The 11,729-nt window shown below is 32.4% G+C and overlaps 1 protein-coding gene across 6 annotated transcripts in view; it reads right to left on the minus strand.

The window, feature by feature from the left end:
- The window catches only part of Mdr49 (Multi drug resistance 49), a 67,083-nt gene that overhangs the window by 47,246 nt on the left and 8,108 nt on the right, over positions 1-11,729 (minus strand). The window contains exons 2-5 of one of the 6 annotated variants that reach the window (XM_035867092.2): positions 7,167-7,276; positions 5,576-6,078; positions 3,928-4,456; positions 3,563-3,809 (exon numbers count right to left, since the gene is read on the minus strand). The gene's annotated coding sequence lies outside the window, so the exon portion shown is untranslated. Of the gene's footprint in view, positions 1-3,562; positions 4,457-5,575; positions 6,079-7,166; positions 7,277-9,485; positions 9,507-10,281; positions 10,475-11,729 lie in introns of those variants that run through there. The other 5 variants (XM_035867093.2, XM_085657072.1, XM_085657073.1 and 2 more) reach the window with 5 other exon arrangements.

An 11,729-nucleotide genomic window follows, 5' to 3' on the forward strand; every position in this document is an offset into this window, starting at 1 on the left:
CATGTAAATATTCAACTTCGTCTGTAAATTCCCTTTTAAACGTTTAATCGTTGATTTTACTTTTATTAAATGTAAATTGGCTAATGTTGTGGCCATCGTATAACCCTGCCACCCCCCCTCCCTATAGCCTATATCAAATAGTTCTCGTCTAATCTCATCTAACCTTACTTTATCAATCTAACTATATATATTTCCTTTATAGCATTTTCTCCCTTAACATTTTCCCAATATATCGAATTTTTAAGGCAAATTATTTGACATCGTTTAAATATTTATATATTTCTATCTGTACTCCATCGATATTATTTCCGACCTATACTAATTGACAGCTACTATCAAGTATTAAAGGAATTCATCGACGAACGTATCACACTTATATTCACGCAAATAATTATTTCGTACGATCTAGCGTACCTCAAATACATTCGATTCTCTCGTATTATACAATATATCTATATAAACATATAGATAAACATATGATTGCATAGATACATACACACACACATAAATATATATATATATATATATATATATAAAATGTATATACGTAATGTTGGACCGTGAATAATTTACGTTCGATAGTTAGACTTCCGGCTAACGAAATTGATCGTTAATAACGTAGAGATAAATACTTCATTACGATCGTAGCACTATATCCCCGTGAAATAGGAAATTTCACGTTGGTACGCGAATAAACCGTAGGAATAATTATTATTCCAAATTTCTCGAAAAGCTCGCTTCGTATTCCTCGTTAAAATAATATAAATTTATCTTTTATTACAATTGAATGATCGATTGATCCTTCGATCGATCGATCGACTATCTATATTATTCTTTTTTCTAATTCACCAATTTAAACGATACTATTATCTTTAATTTCATTGTTTAAAATTCACTTCGTCTATTTCTTTTATTAGTTTCGTCGGAACAATTTGTTCTAACAACTCGAATAAGCTTATGCTAATGATTCATCCTTGTATGAACAAATGAGAACTCATTTAATGAAAAACAAGAGGGCAAACTCTAGATGCTTGGATAAAGAGACGCTTAAAAAGAGAGAGAGAGAGAGAGGGAGGTAGTTTAATGCACGTGTGTTTTCCACGTGCTTCTATTACAACACTTAGGAAAATAGCTACAATGCAACGGGTTCGTTCGACGATGTCCATTTACATTTCGGATTGTTCTTGTTGCATATTTCACGCGTTATCGTTGTCTTGTCAACCGATAACGCGTGAAAAAAATAAATAAAATCTTACAATAATATGCAAGATTAATATGGAAAAAAAAAAAAAAAAAATTGTCATAAAATGAAATATAACGTGTAATAAAATGAAATGGAAATAATTATCAATGATTATTGCGAGTCAACATGATTGTGCCGTACATTGATGTACGTAAAAAAAAAAAAAATAAATAAAAAAAAAAAATAAAAAATAAAATAAAATAAAGAACGTGTATATCGATTATTTCATACAAACTCGTTTACCTATGTCTGCCTCTTTCTCTCTCTCTCTCTCTCTCTCTCTCTCTTTCTTTTTTTCTCTCTTTCTCTCCTTTTTGTTTTCTTCGAAACGAGTGGAATGAAAAAGAAATGACGCTTTCGTAGAAAGCTATATAAATTCCTTCTCGGCGATAAATCCGCACGATGCGGGTGCGTTATTTCCTCCGCCTCGAGATTAGTCTCTTTCTCTGTGTACAAAGGAAGGAAGAGAACGTGATCCTATACAACCTCCTGGCGTTATCGTTTTGAAAAAAACGAAAGGAAGAAAAAGAAAATAAAACGAAAAAGAAAAAAAAAAAAAAAGAAAAAAGCAAAGGGAGGACTCTAACCTTTCGCAAATAACGAACACGACGGTCACCGGATACTGCATTTTCCTTTTTCTCATGTCCTTTGTAATGAAACGATACGATTATGGGGATTATACACTATTTACATAGGTACATACGTTATATACATTGATACATGTGGTAGTGTTGAAAATATCTTCGATGATATTTCGTGATATTAAAAGAAAAATCAACGTGGTCTGTCTTTCTCTCTTTCTCTCTCTCTCTCTCTCTCTCTCTCTCTCTCTCTCTCTTGTTTATATCAAATTGAGTACGATTAAAATTTATCGCGAGAAATGTACGTACGTTAATAAAAAAAAAAAGAAAAAGGTTATTTCCGATCGATAAATTGAGAAATAAATTTCACTCTCGTGATTAATAACACGAGGATCAATTCATTTCAATTAAGACAACGAGTTGACCAAAAGGAAAAAAAAAAAAAAAGAAAAAAAAAAAACAAGAAGAAAAGCAAAGAATGCCACGACGTAGCACATTTTAAAAGTATACTCCTCAAGGCGTTACGAAATTTGAGGAAAAAGAAGAAGAAAAAAGAGAAGAGAAAAAAATTTTGTTTACAAAAGATTCTGAAGAAAGAAAAAAAAAATAAACTGCATGAATCTTAAATATATACATATATATACATATATATATATATATATATATATGATCGTACCCATTATATGAATGTATGCGAATAAATTGATCAAAGTGGATCGACGCGTTAATCTCAAAAAGTGTTTCTCAAAAATTGTTTTCCTGGAAAAAGCGATCGAATCCATCAATGTCTCTAAGAATCGTGATACTGCGTTCTAAGAAAGTATTAGAATGCCCTAGTATGTGTTTACATACAATATAAACTTATGCATATTCTTATAGGTCAGTTCATTCTTTAGACAACCATACCGATATTATATATTCGATCGCACGTGTTTTTATGTGCAATCTATTAGAACGATTACATTAATTTAAAAATTCCTATGTAAAAGCTTTCTCTTCCTGACACAGGTAAAATCTCTTTTAATAATACCAAAGTGAAAAGAATAAATGGAAGAAAAAAAGAGATGGAAAACGAAAAAAAAAAAAAAAAAAAAAAAAAAAAGAAATTGAGAGAAAATTTATAAAAGAAAAGAAAAGAAAAGAAAAGAAAAAAAAAAAAGGGAAAACGTCTCTCTTTTAATACTACGACCATCAGTGTTATATATATTTATATGCCATATGGTATAAACCGAAATGAGTGGAAAGTTTCGCTTGTTTGACAGGATGGAGGACGGTCAAGCAAAATTGTTCTCTCTCGATGCTTCGATCGTATCGAAGGTCGACATCGTAGACATAAAAAGTCTCTTCGTAGGAAGAGTTATGGTCGATCGATGTCAATGATCGATGGTTGCATCGTAACAGGCACGACGTACCTTGTCGTTTTACAATACGTATCGTCTAAATATTAAGGTAAATGAAAAAGCTTCGTTTCTAACGTGACGCATAGATACATACGAAGGTAAATAAGAAAAAAAAAAAAAAAAAAAAAAAAAAAAAAAAAAAAAGAGAAAAAAAAAGAAAAAAATAGGAACAAAATGGATTAGCTCCAAGTTGATTACGTTAAAAAAAGGAAAGAAAAGAAAAAAGAAAAAAAAAAGAAACCAAGAAAAACGAAAACAAGACAAAGGAAAAGAAGAAGATAGAGAAAAGAAAGAAGAGAAGGAATAATAATAAAAGCGTATGTTCTTGTCGTACTCACCATTATGAAGAAAGCTCTGCCTGTCTGGCACATAGATCGAGAAAAGTCGTGAAAATCGTTGAGCTTAACAAGCTCGAATAACACCACCATACACGGTGCGTATATATGTCTTCCTATATTCGTGCATATATATTTTCGTCGTTGTTGTTGTTGTTATTGTTGTTGTTGTTGTTATTGCTGTTGTTGTTGTTGTTGCTGTTGTAGCAGTTGTCGTTATTGTTGTTGTATATAACTATCGATCCTGTGCCTGTCATAAGCTTTTTGAAATATTCTCAACTTTTCTTCATATACATATAGATATATATATATATATATGTATATCGTTCTATACTGGTTCGTTATATAAATCTTATACGTTTATCTACCTTTCGCATTTCCCACCTTCCTTTTTTATTCTCTTTTCTTTCTACCTTCCGCTCTCTCTCTCTCTTTCTTTCTCTCCCTCTCTCTTTCTCTATAAGTCTGCCCTGCCTGTCTGTCCGTCTGTCTGTCTGTCCGTCTATCTATCTGTCTGTCTATCTATCTAACGATCTATCTAACTATTTTCTATCTATCTATCTATCTCTCAAAAAGTAGAAATAAGAACGAATAATGTATATCGATAAAAAAATATCACTCGATTACTTTGGCTTATCCGTCGTACATCGTCCCTTGTGTGTAAATAATCACAAGAAAATATTTTTCTAGTAATAAAGGAGAGAAAGAAAAAAAAAAGAAAAAAAAAAAAAAAGAAAAGAAAAAATGAGAAATAAAAAAGAAATAATATAAAACTAGAGGGAGGAGGGAGGGGGGGAGGGGGAGGAGAGATAGGGAGACAGAGAGAGAGAGAGAGAGACAGAGAAACGGGGAGGAAAAAAAAACAGAGAGAATCCGTTAGGACGGACAGCTGAAAATCTGAAAAAGAGAGGAGAAAAAGAATTAAAAAAAAAAGAAAAAAAGAAAGAAAGAAAGAAAAAAGAAAGAAAAAAAGAACGGGGTGGGGGGAAAAAAAAAGAAGAAGAAAGGGTGTCATTCTTTCGGATACGATGAAAAAGATTTTAGTGAAAAATTCAAATCGATCTTCTCGTACATATACATGTGTTTCTGGTACGCTTGTAGGCTCGGCAAATGGAAAACTTCACGAAAATTTTTCCAACAACGTCGACGAATCTGTTTCATGAACGAGCAACGACGAACAGTTCGTTCGTCGAGGAAACGCACGGTCGATATAAACGTTCCATCACGGACGAGAGAGACCGATAATAAATTTTCCACTACAACGCCGTCGTTCGTTCGTTCGTTCGTTCGTTCGTTCGTTCGTTCGTTGGTTCGTTCGTTCGTTCGTTCGTTCGCTCTCGAATGTTTGCCGGAGAATACGCGATCGTTCGCTCGTCCGACGACTTTCACTACGATTTGCAATTACGCCTTGCGGAAACGAGGACACGCGCGTGTAATGCTCGCCAACGGAGCCGTCCCACCGTTCGTTGCACGCTTGTTTCCATCGATAAATCGAAAATATTTCCTCTTTTATATTCTTTCTCTCTTTTCTCTTTCTCTTTTTCTCTCTCTCTCTCTCTCTCTCGCTCTCTCTTGCTCTCTCGCTCTTTTTCTTCATTTATGTATATGTCAAACATTCGAAGATATTTTCACGATCGGCAATATATTTTCTCTCTATCTCTCTCTCTCTCTCTCTCTCTCTCTCTCTCTCTCTCTCTCTCTCTCTCTCTCTCTCTCTCTCTCTCTCTCTTCTCTTAAACATGAACTTTAATATAAAGAAAAAAAAAAATACATGTAATATTAATTACATGAAGAGAAAAAAAAAAAAAAGAAAAAAAATATTTAACAACGATAAAATCAACGTAATTATAAAAAATCATCGTTAATAACTATAGCTCGGATTAATTTATTGAACGTTCACGTGATCAATTTCATAATCATCAGTATTACAAAACGGACGAATGGACGAACGAATGAACGAAGAAAAAAGTACGGACGAACGATGGCCGTAAATATTATTAAAAATCTCGTTCTTACCTTTTTAATAAGAAAGAAAATAAAGATTTAAAAAAAGAAAAAATGTATCTCGTGAAGAAGCAAGGGCAAAAAAGGGGGGCGAGTAAATTATGCCAGATGCATCAACCGACGCATTTATATATCGTTCTTCCTTCCTCTCTCGGTTATCACCTTGCTTTTCTCTTGTCTCACTTTTCTCTTATCCTTCCCTTTTCCTTTTTCCTTTTCTTATCTTGATTTAATACCCTTCTTTTTAGCACCTCACAACAAGAGCACCCTAATACATTCGTAACGTGACACTTCTTCATCAACTAAAATTGACCTTCGGATCCGCCACATTCAGGAAGGTCACCTAAAAAAACCTTTCCCCTTCTTTCGATTCGAAAATACTTGATTTTCTTCGTTTGATATATATTTCACTAATATCGTAGGGCCTATAAATGTTCCCGTATATTGATCATCTTGTTGTTTGTGTTCCCGATAAACCTCCTCTGCTTCACCATATGACCACCTGCCAATCTAACCTGTTAGAAAAGATAACGGTATTACTACTTACTTATTTTTATTATCACACTGAAGCTTATCACTAACCGAAGGTCTTTACGATAAGTCCCATCATTTTTTTTCTTTTCTTTTCTTTTCTTTTTTTTTTCAATTTTACAACATCTACAGACGTATATAACTCGGACAAAGTATAGGAACTTAATAGAAGTTAATATTTTGTAAATTATATCGTGAAAAAATTTCTTCTCGAAAAAAACCAAAAGAAAAGAAAAGGCAAAAAAAAAAGAACGATGAAACAAGTAAAGTTCCAATGATAATTGCATTTTCAGTATCGTAATTCGTTATACTAAGCTCATAATCATTCGTCGAATTCGACACATTAAAAGCGTCGCTATTTATAAATAAATTAATATAAATTAATAATGTTTTCTATGTTCGTAATCATACGTATGTATAACTAAAAAGAGTATCGGGAGCTTTTCGAATTCGTTTATAATAGTAAAGGCGAGTGTCGCGATCGAGTTAAATCAATCGAGTCGAAGAAATTAAGTTCAATAAAAGTCGAGACCCTCATTGAGCTGGCGAGGAACTCGTAAGTTTCTTGTTGGTGAAGAAGCCACGTTTTTATACCAGTGAAGTTTTACGCGTTAATTGAAAGATGACACAAAGTCTTCTGAAGGAAATTTTTAGATAACTGCGTAATCGTCGGAGAAGTTGAAAAAAAAAGAAAAAAAAAAGAAAAAAAAAAGAAAGAAAAAACTTGGGGGAAGAAAAAGAACAAGAATCTCTCGGCTTTCGATTTTCGCGCCAAATAACAAATATAAATTTTCTCTCGGCAATATTATCGAATAAATTGTTTCTGCGTGACATCTACGTGACTGCGTGACGTCTATTTTCTTTCCTTGTTATTCAAAAAAAAAAAAAAAAAAAAAAAAAAATAAAAAATAAAAAAACATTAAAAAAAAAAAAAAGAAAGAAATAAAAGAAAAAAGGAAAGAACTATCGAGACACGCGAAGTGGCAGCGTTCCAAAAAATTTCGGCGAATGTTAATTTAAGCGAACGATAAGTATTACATATACACACATATAAACAATAGATAATACTCACACTCATCGGGTACAAGCTGTATTTTTGCTCTGACAGCCTGGAAACTTCCTCAGACGCCTGGCCCCTAGCCGACGACCGTGACAGCCATTAACCGGACTCGAAGGATAAACCTAAACGAGACAAAAAATATCGTGGTATTAATAAAACAAGTCGTAGAGTTCGCGTAGATTACGAAATAAATTATGCCACGTATGTACATACACATATATATATATATATATATATATATATATATATATATGAAGTAGGTTCGATTTATTATAACTAATTCATACAACTAATATCGATTTTAATCAAAAAGAAGAAAAAGAACGCATAAAATCAAAAGAAGAATTTTAGTAAGGTCATCTTTCGACTCGAAGAGAAGAGCAAAAAATTTCTCTTTTGCGAGTCTCCACAGAGACAGAAAGAGCTAATGTATCGTTACTCTTAACAAGATAAAAAAAAAAGAGAGAGAGACAGAGAGAGAAAGAGAGAGAGACAGAGGGAGAGAGAGAGAGAGGGAGAGAGAGAAAGAGAAAATATTCCTTCACTTCTACCGGGTGTCTCGTCGCACATTTGCATCTCAATCGCGCTACGCGCTAACGTCTCCCTTGGCAACCGCTATGAATTTTATTCCACTCTCATATTTCTAGCCCCATTGTACCACACGCTCGTGCTCTTTGCTATCAATCATCTCGACTGCCTGCTACCCGCCATCACCTTCGCTACCTTCTTCTTCTTCTTCTTCTTCTTTTTCTCCTCCTCCTCCTCCTTATCCTCCTCCTTTTACTCCTTCTCATCCTCTTTTTCTTCTTCCAAGGTTATATTCTAAAACTTTCTTCGATACGAGGAAGAAGGAAGATTCGAAAGGGACGAAGAAAGCGACGAACCATTCTTCCACTCTCGAATTTCCAACCAAGCTAGATTCTCGATGTTGCCGCGGGTCTTCCTGAAAGACGCTCGAAGAAAGAGAGAGAGAGAAAGAGAGAGAGAGAGAGAGAGAGAGAGAGAGAAATAAAGAGAGATATAGAAAGAGAAAACACGTCTAGACATCGAAAATCTTTCACACCGAAAGCTTTCCTTCCACGCGTTTTCCTACTTTTCCTCCTCCTCCTCCTCTTCCTCTTCTTCTTCTTCTTCTTCTTCTTCTTCATCTTCTTTTTCTGTTTCTTATACTTCTATTCCTTCGCTACAAACTCATCCGTGGAAATCCAGACCGATAGTTTGTGACAGCTGTCGAGTTGGTTGTCGAGAAAACACGACGAGAATGACGAACAGTCTCATTCGAATATATTTATTTATTTTTTCTTATTATCGGATTCCTCGACAACGACAAACTTTGTTCGGTTTAATAATAATAATAATAATAATAATAATAATAATAATAATAATAATAATAATAATAATAATAATAATAATAATAATAATAATAATAATAATAATAAATTTTCAATTTCAATTTTATACAATAATCGTTTAATTATTTCAAACAAATATTTCTTAGTTGTTAAATGAAATCGACTTATTGTTTTATCAAGATTACGTCTTGTACAGTCATATTCTATTAAATAGTTAATTATAATTTTGCAATTAACGCTCAAATGAAATGCAAATAATAATAATGATAATCATTTTTATTATTATTATTATTATTATTATTATTATTATTATTATTATTATTATTATTATTATTATTATTATTATTATTATTATTATTGCTGTTATTATTATTATTATTATTATTATTTTATTTTACAATTACTTTTAGAAACTCGTTTTCCTTCGTCGTTCATGTTTCGATGATTCAATTGTAGAAAATTAAATCATAAAATATTATCTGATATAATATTTCATATCATTATTTCAATACTATTCCAAAACCTTAAATATTTTATAACATTTTGTTCCGAAATAGACTTGGATGTTCTGATGGTCCATTGAACGAGACAAACGAATCGCAAGGGATTAATTTAACAAATTGATTTCACGAAATAATACGGACTTGCTGATAGTCCATTGAATGAGACAGACGGGATCGTAAAGGATTAATTTCGTAAATTGATTTCACGACGACAACCAACTGTAATTTAGTTTCCGTTGTTGTTCTTCTTCTTCTTTTCCTTCTTTTCTCCTCTTTCTTCTTCTTCTTCTTCTTCTTTTCCTTTCGTTTTATTTTTTTTTTTTTTTTTTTTTTTTTTTTTTGAAGTTATCCAACCAAACACAAACATATCCTATTGCATTCCTTTCTATTTTATCTTATCCCATATTATTTTATTCTATTCTTTTTCTATCGTCTATCAAAAGGCAGAAAAATTTGAAAGACGTTTCTTCAAGTACCTTGTCTCGACATCGACGATATTTCCAACGAAAATATACGTTCCTCTCTCTCTTTCTCTCTCTCTCTCTCTCTCTCTGTCTCTCTGTCTATCTGTCTGTCTGTCTCTCTTTTTCGAACTCGACAACTTCAAGTTTCTTCTTCAAGAAAAACGAAGAAGGATAATTTTCGTTTTCGCAAGGAGATCGTCGATCACTCGCTATAAACGTCGCAGAGTTGTCCTTTTTCGCAGGACGATACGCTGCCCTCCTTAGAAGGTTCCAGTTAACGCAAGTACGTCGACCTCGAGACGCGACTCGATCGATTGTATATCACACGGAGACGTCCTGCTTGTATTAAGTTTCTCTCACAACAAACGCTACAAGCGTTGTTGAAAAATATTTACATATTTTCTTTCCTCACGAATTTTGTATATAATAAACGATACATTGAATAGAAACGATTAAAAAAATAACTTATAAGAAGGAAGAAATGACATTACTTTTTTTTTAACTTTCCTAAAAAATAATACAAAAATTTAGAATATATATATATATATATATATTTTTTTTAATAATTTGTAACATTTTGATTAAAATCGACATACATTCGTTAATAAGAGAAAAATAAAAGAAAAAAAAGGAAGAATTATAGATCATCCTAAATCATTATTTGAAATGGACCAAAAGAAAGAAAAAAAAAAAAAAAAAAAGAGAGAAGAAAAAAAAATCAAATATCATTACAAATATAACTACGTAATAGGAAATATCTATATAATCTTATCGTATATTTTATTTCGAGAATCAATTGAAAACATACCAGAAGATCTATATACGATTTCTTCGGAGATAATTAGAAAGGCTTACAAAAGTAAAGGTATCTCTCACACCGAGCGAAAAAGTTAAATTGTTTGGAACGTAGCCGAATTTAAAAAATCGATTCCACGTCTTCGTACTAGAAACGAAGAATGAAAGAGATAGAGATAAAGATAGATAGAGAGCGAAAGAGAGAGAGAGAGAGATATAGAGAAAAAAAAAAGATAAAGAGAAATAGAAATACGGAAGACACTTTGAAGAGGCACGATTCGCGTGAAAGCAACGGTTCGACTGGCTCGAGCCGTCCGTTACCCTCAGAGCTAGTCGATTCTCATCGCTCGTTTTCTGGTTGCTACTCACCTACCTATGTAACTACCTCCTACGTATGTAAGAATGTATACAAGGTGTCCAAAAAGATTTGTGCAATATTTGAGAAACGTATTAAGGTGATCCCATAGAGAAAACATTTTAATAAGAATTAATTACCGTTCGAATCAACTTACGATATTAACTTATGAAATTGATCATTTATCATAGAATACATTAAATACAATATCTACTTTAGCCCTTTTGATAAATTCAAATTTGATAAAATTGCATCGAGAATATAATCTAACGCAATTAAGTTTGTTTTTTTTTTTTCTTTTTTCTTTTCTTTCTTCTTCTTCTTCTTTCTTTATCATTTAATTCAACTGCTATAACAAAAACTTGTACATTTATAAATAATAAGAACTTTGTATCCGCATCCTGCTGATGAATCGTTCCTCTTCTCTATATATGCTACATGTTTACAGTATTTTACATGAAAAAGAAAAAAAAAAAAAATAAATAAATAAATAAATAAACAACTTGAAAAAGTTGTCCAATGGGAATCCCTCGATACGTTCCTGAAGTATGGGGTTTAAAACTTTTGGAACAGCCTGTATATGTGAAGAGAACGCGAAGGAGAAATTACAGAGAGACTTACCTAGAACGCTCTCGACAACAAACTGCAGAGCAGGAAAAATATGTATTATACCTGCGCGATTAAGAGTCGCACGGAATTCCTGGTAGGATCGATAAACCACGAATAAACGAACCAGAGATTACAAAAATTCAATAAAAATCGTACATTCTCTCTTTTAATGACGTCGTATTTTTTTTTCTTTTTTTTTTTTTTTTTATGATATACATCAATGAAACATGACGATTATAATATAAGATAAAATCCATTTTTTCACTTAGCTTAGATTTCACTTTCTCAATAATTGTCACAATCGAAATTGTTTCTCTATTTCTTTTTTTTTTTTTTGTTTTATGTAATAAGTCTCTCTCTCTCTCTGATTCTCTCTGCCTGTCTCTTTTTCTACTTATACATCGTTTATACGCGATATAAGCATAACCCAGCGAATCTTTATCGCTTTTTCGGAATACAAACGACGTATGATAAGTCGTAAACACTCAGGATACATT

The sequence above is a fragment of the Vespa mandarinia genome, chromosome 5, assembly GCF_050613455.1.
Source record: "Vespa mandarinia isolate Hongniang chromosome 5, ASM5061345v1, whole genome shotgun sequence".
In the NCBI taxonomy this organism is placed as follows: Eukaryota; Metazoa; Arthropoda; class Insecta; order Hymenoptera; family Vespidae; genus Vespa; species Vespa mandarinia.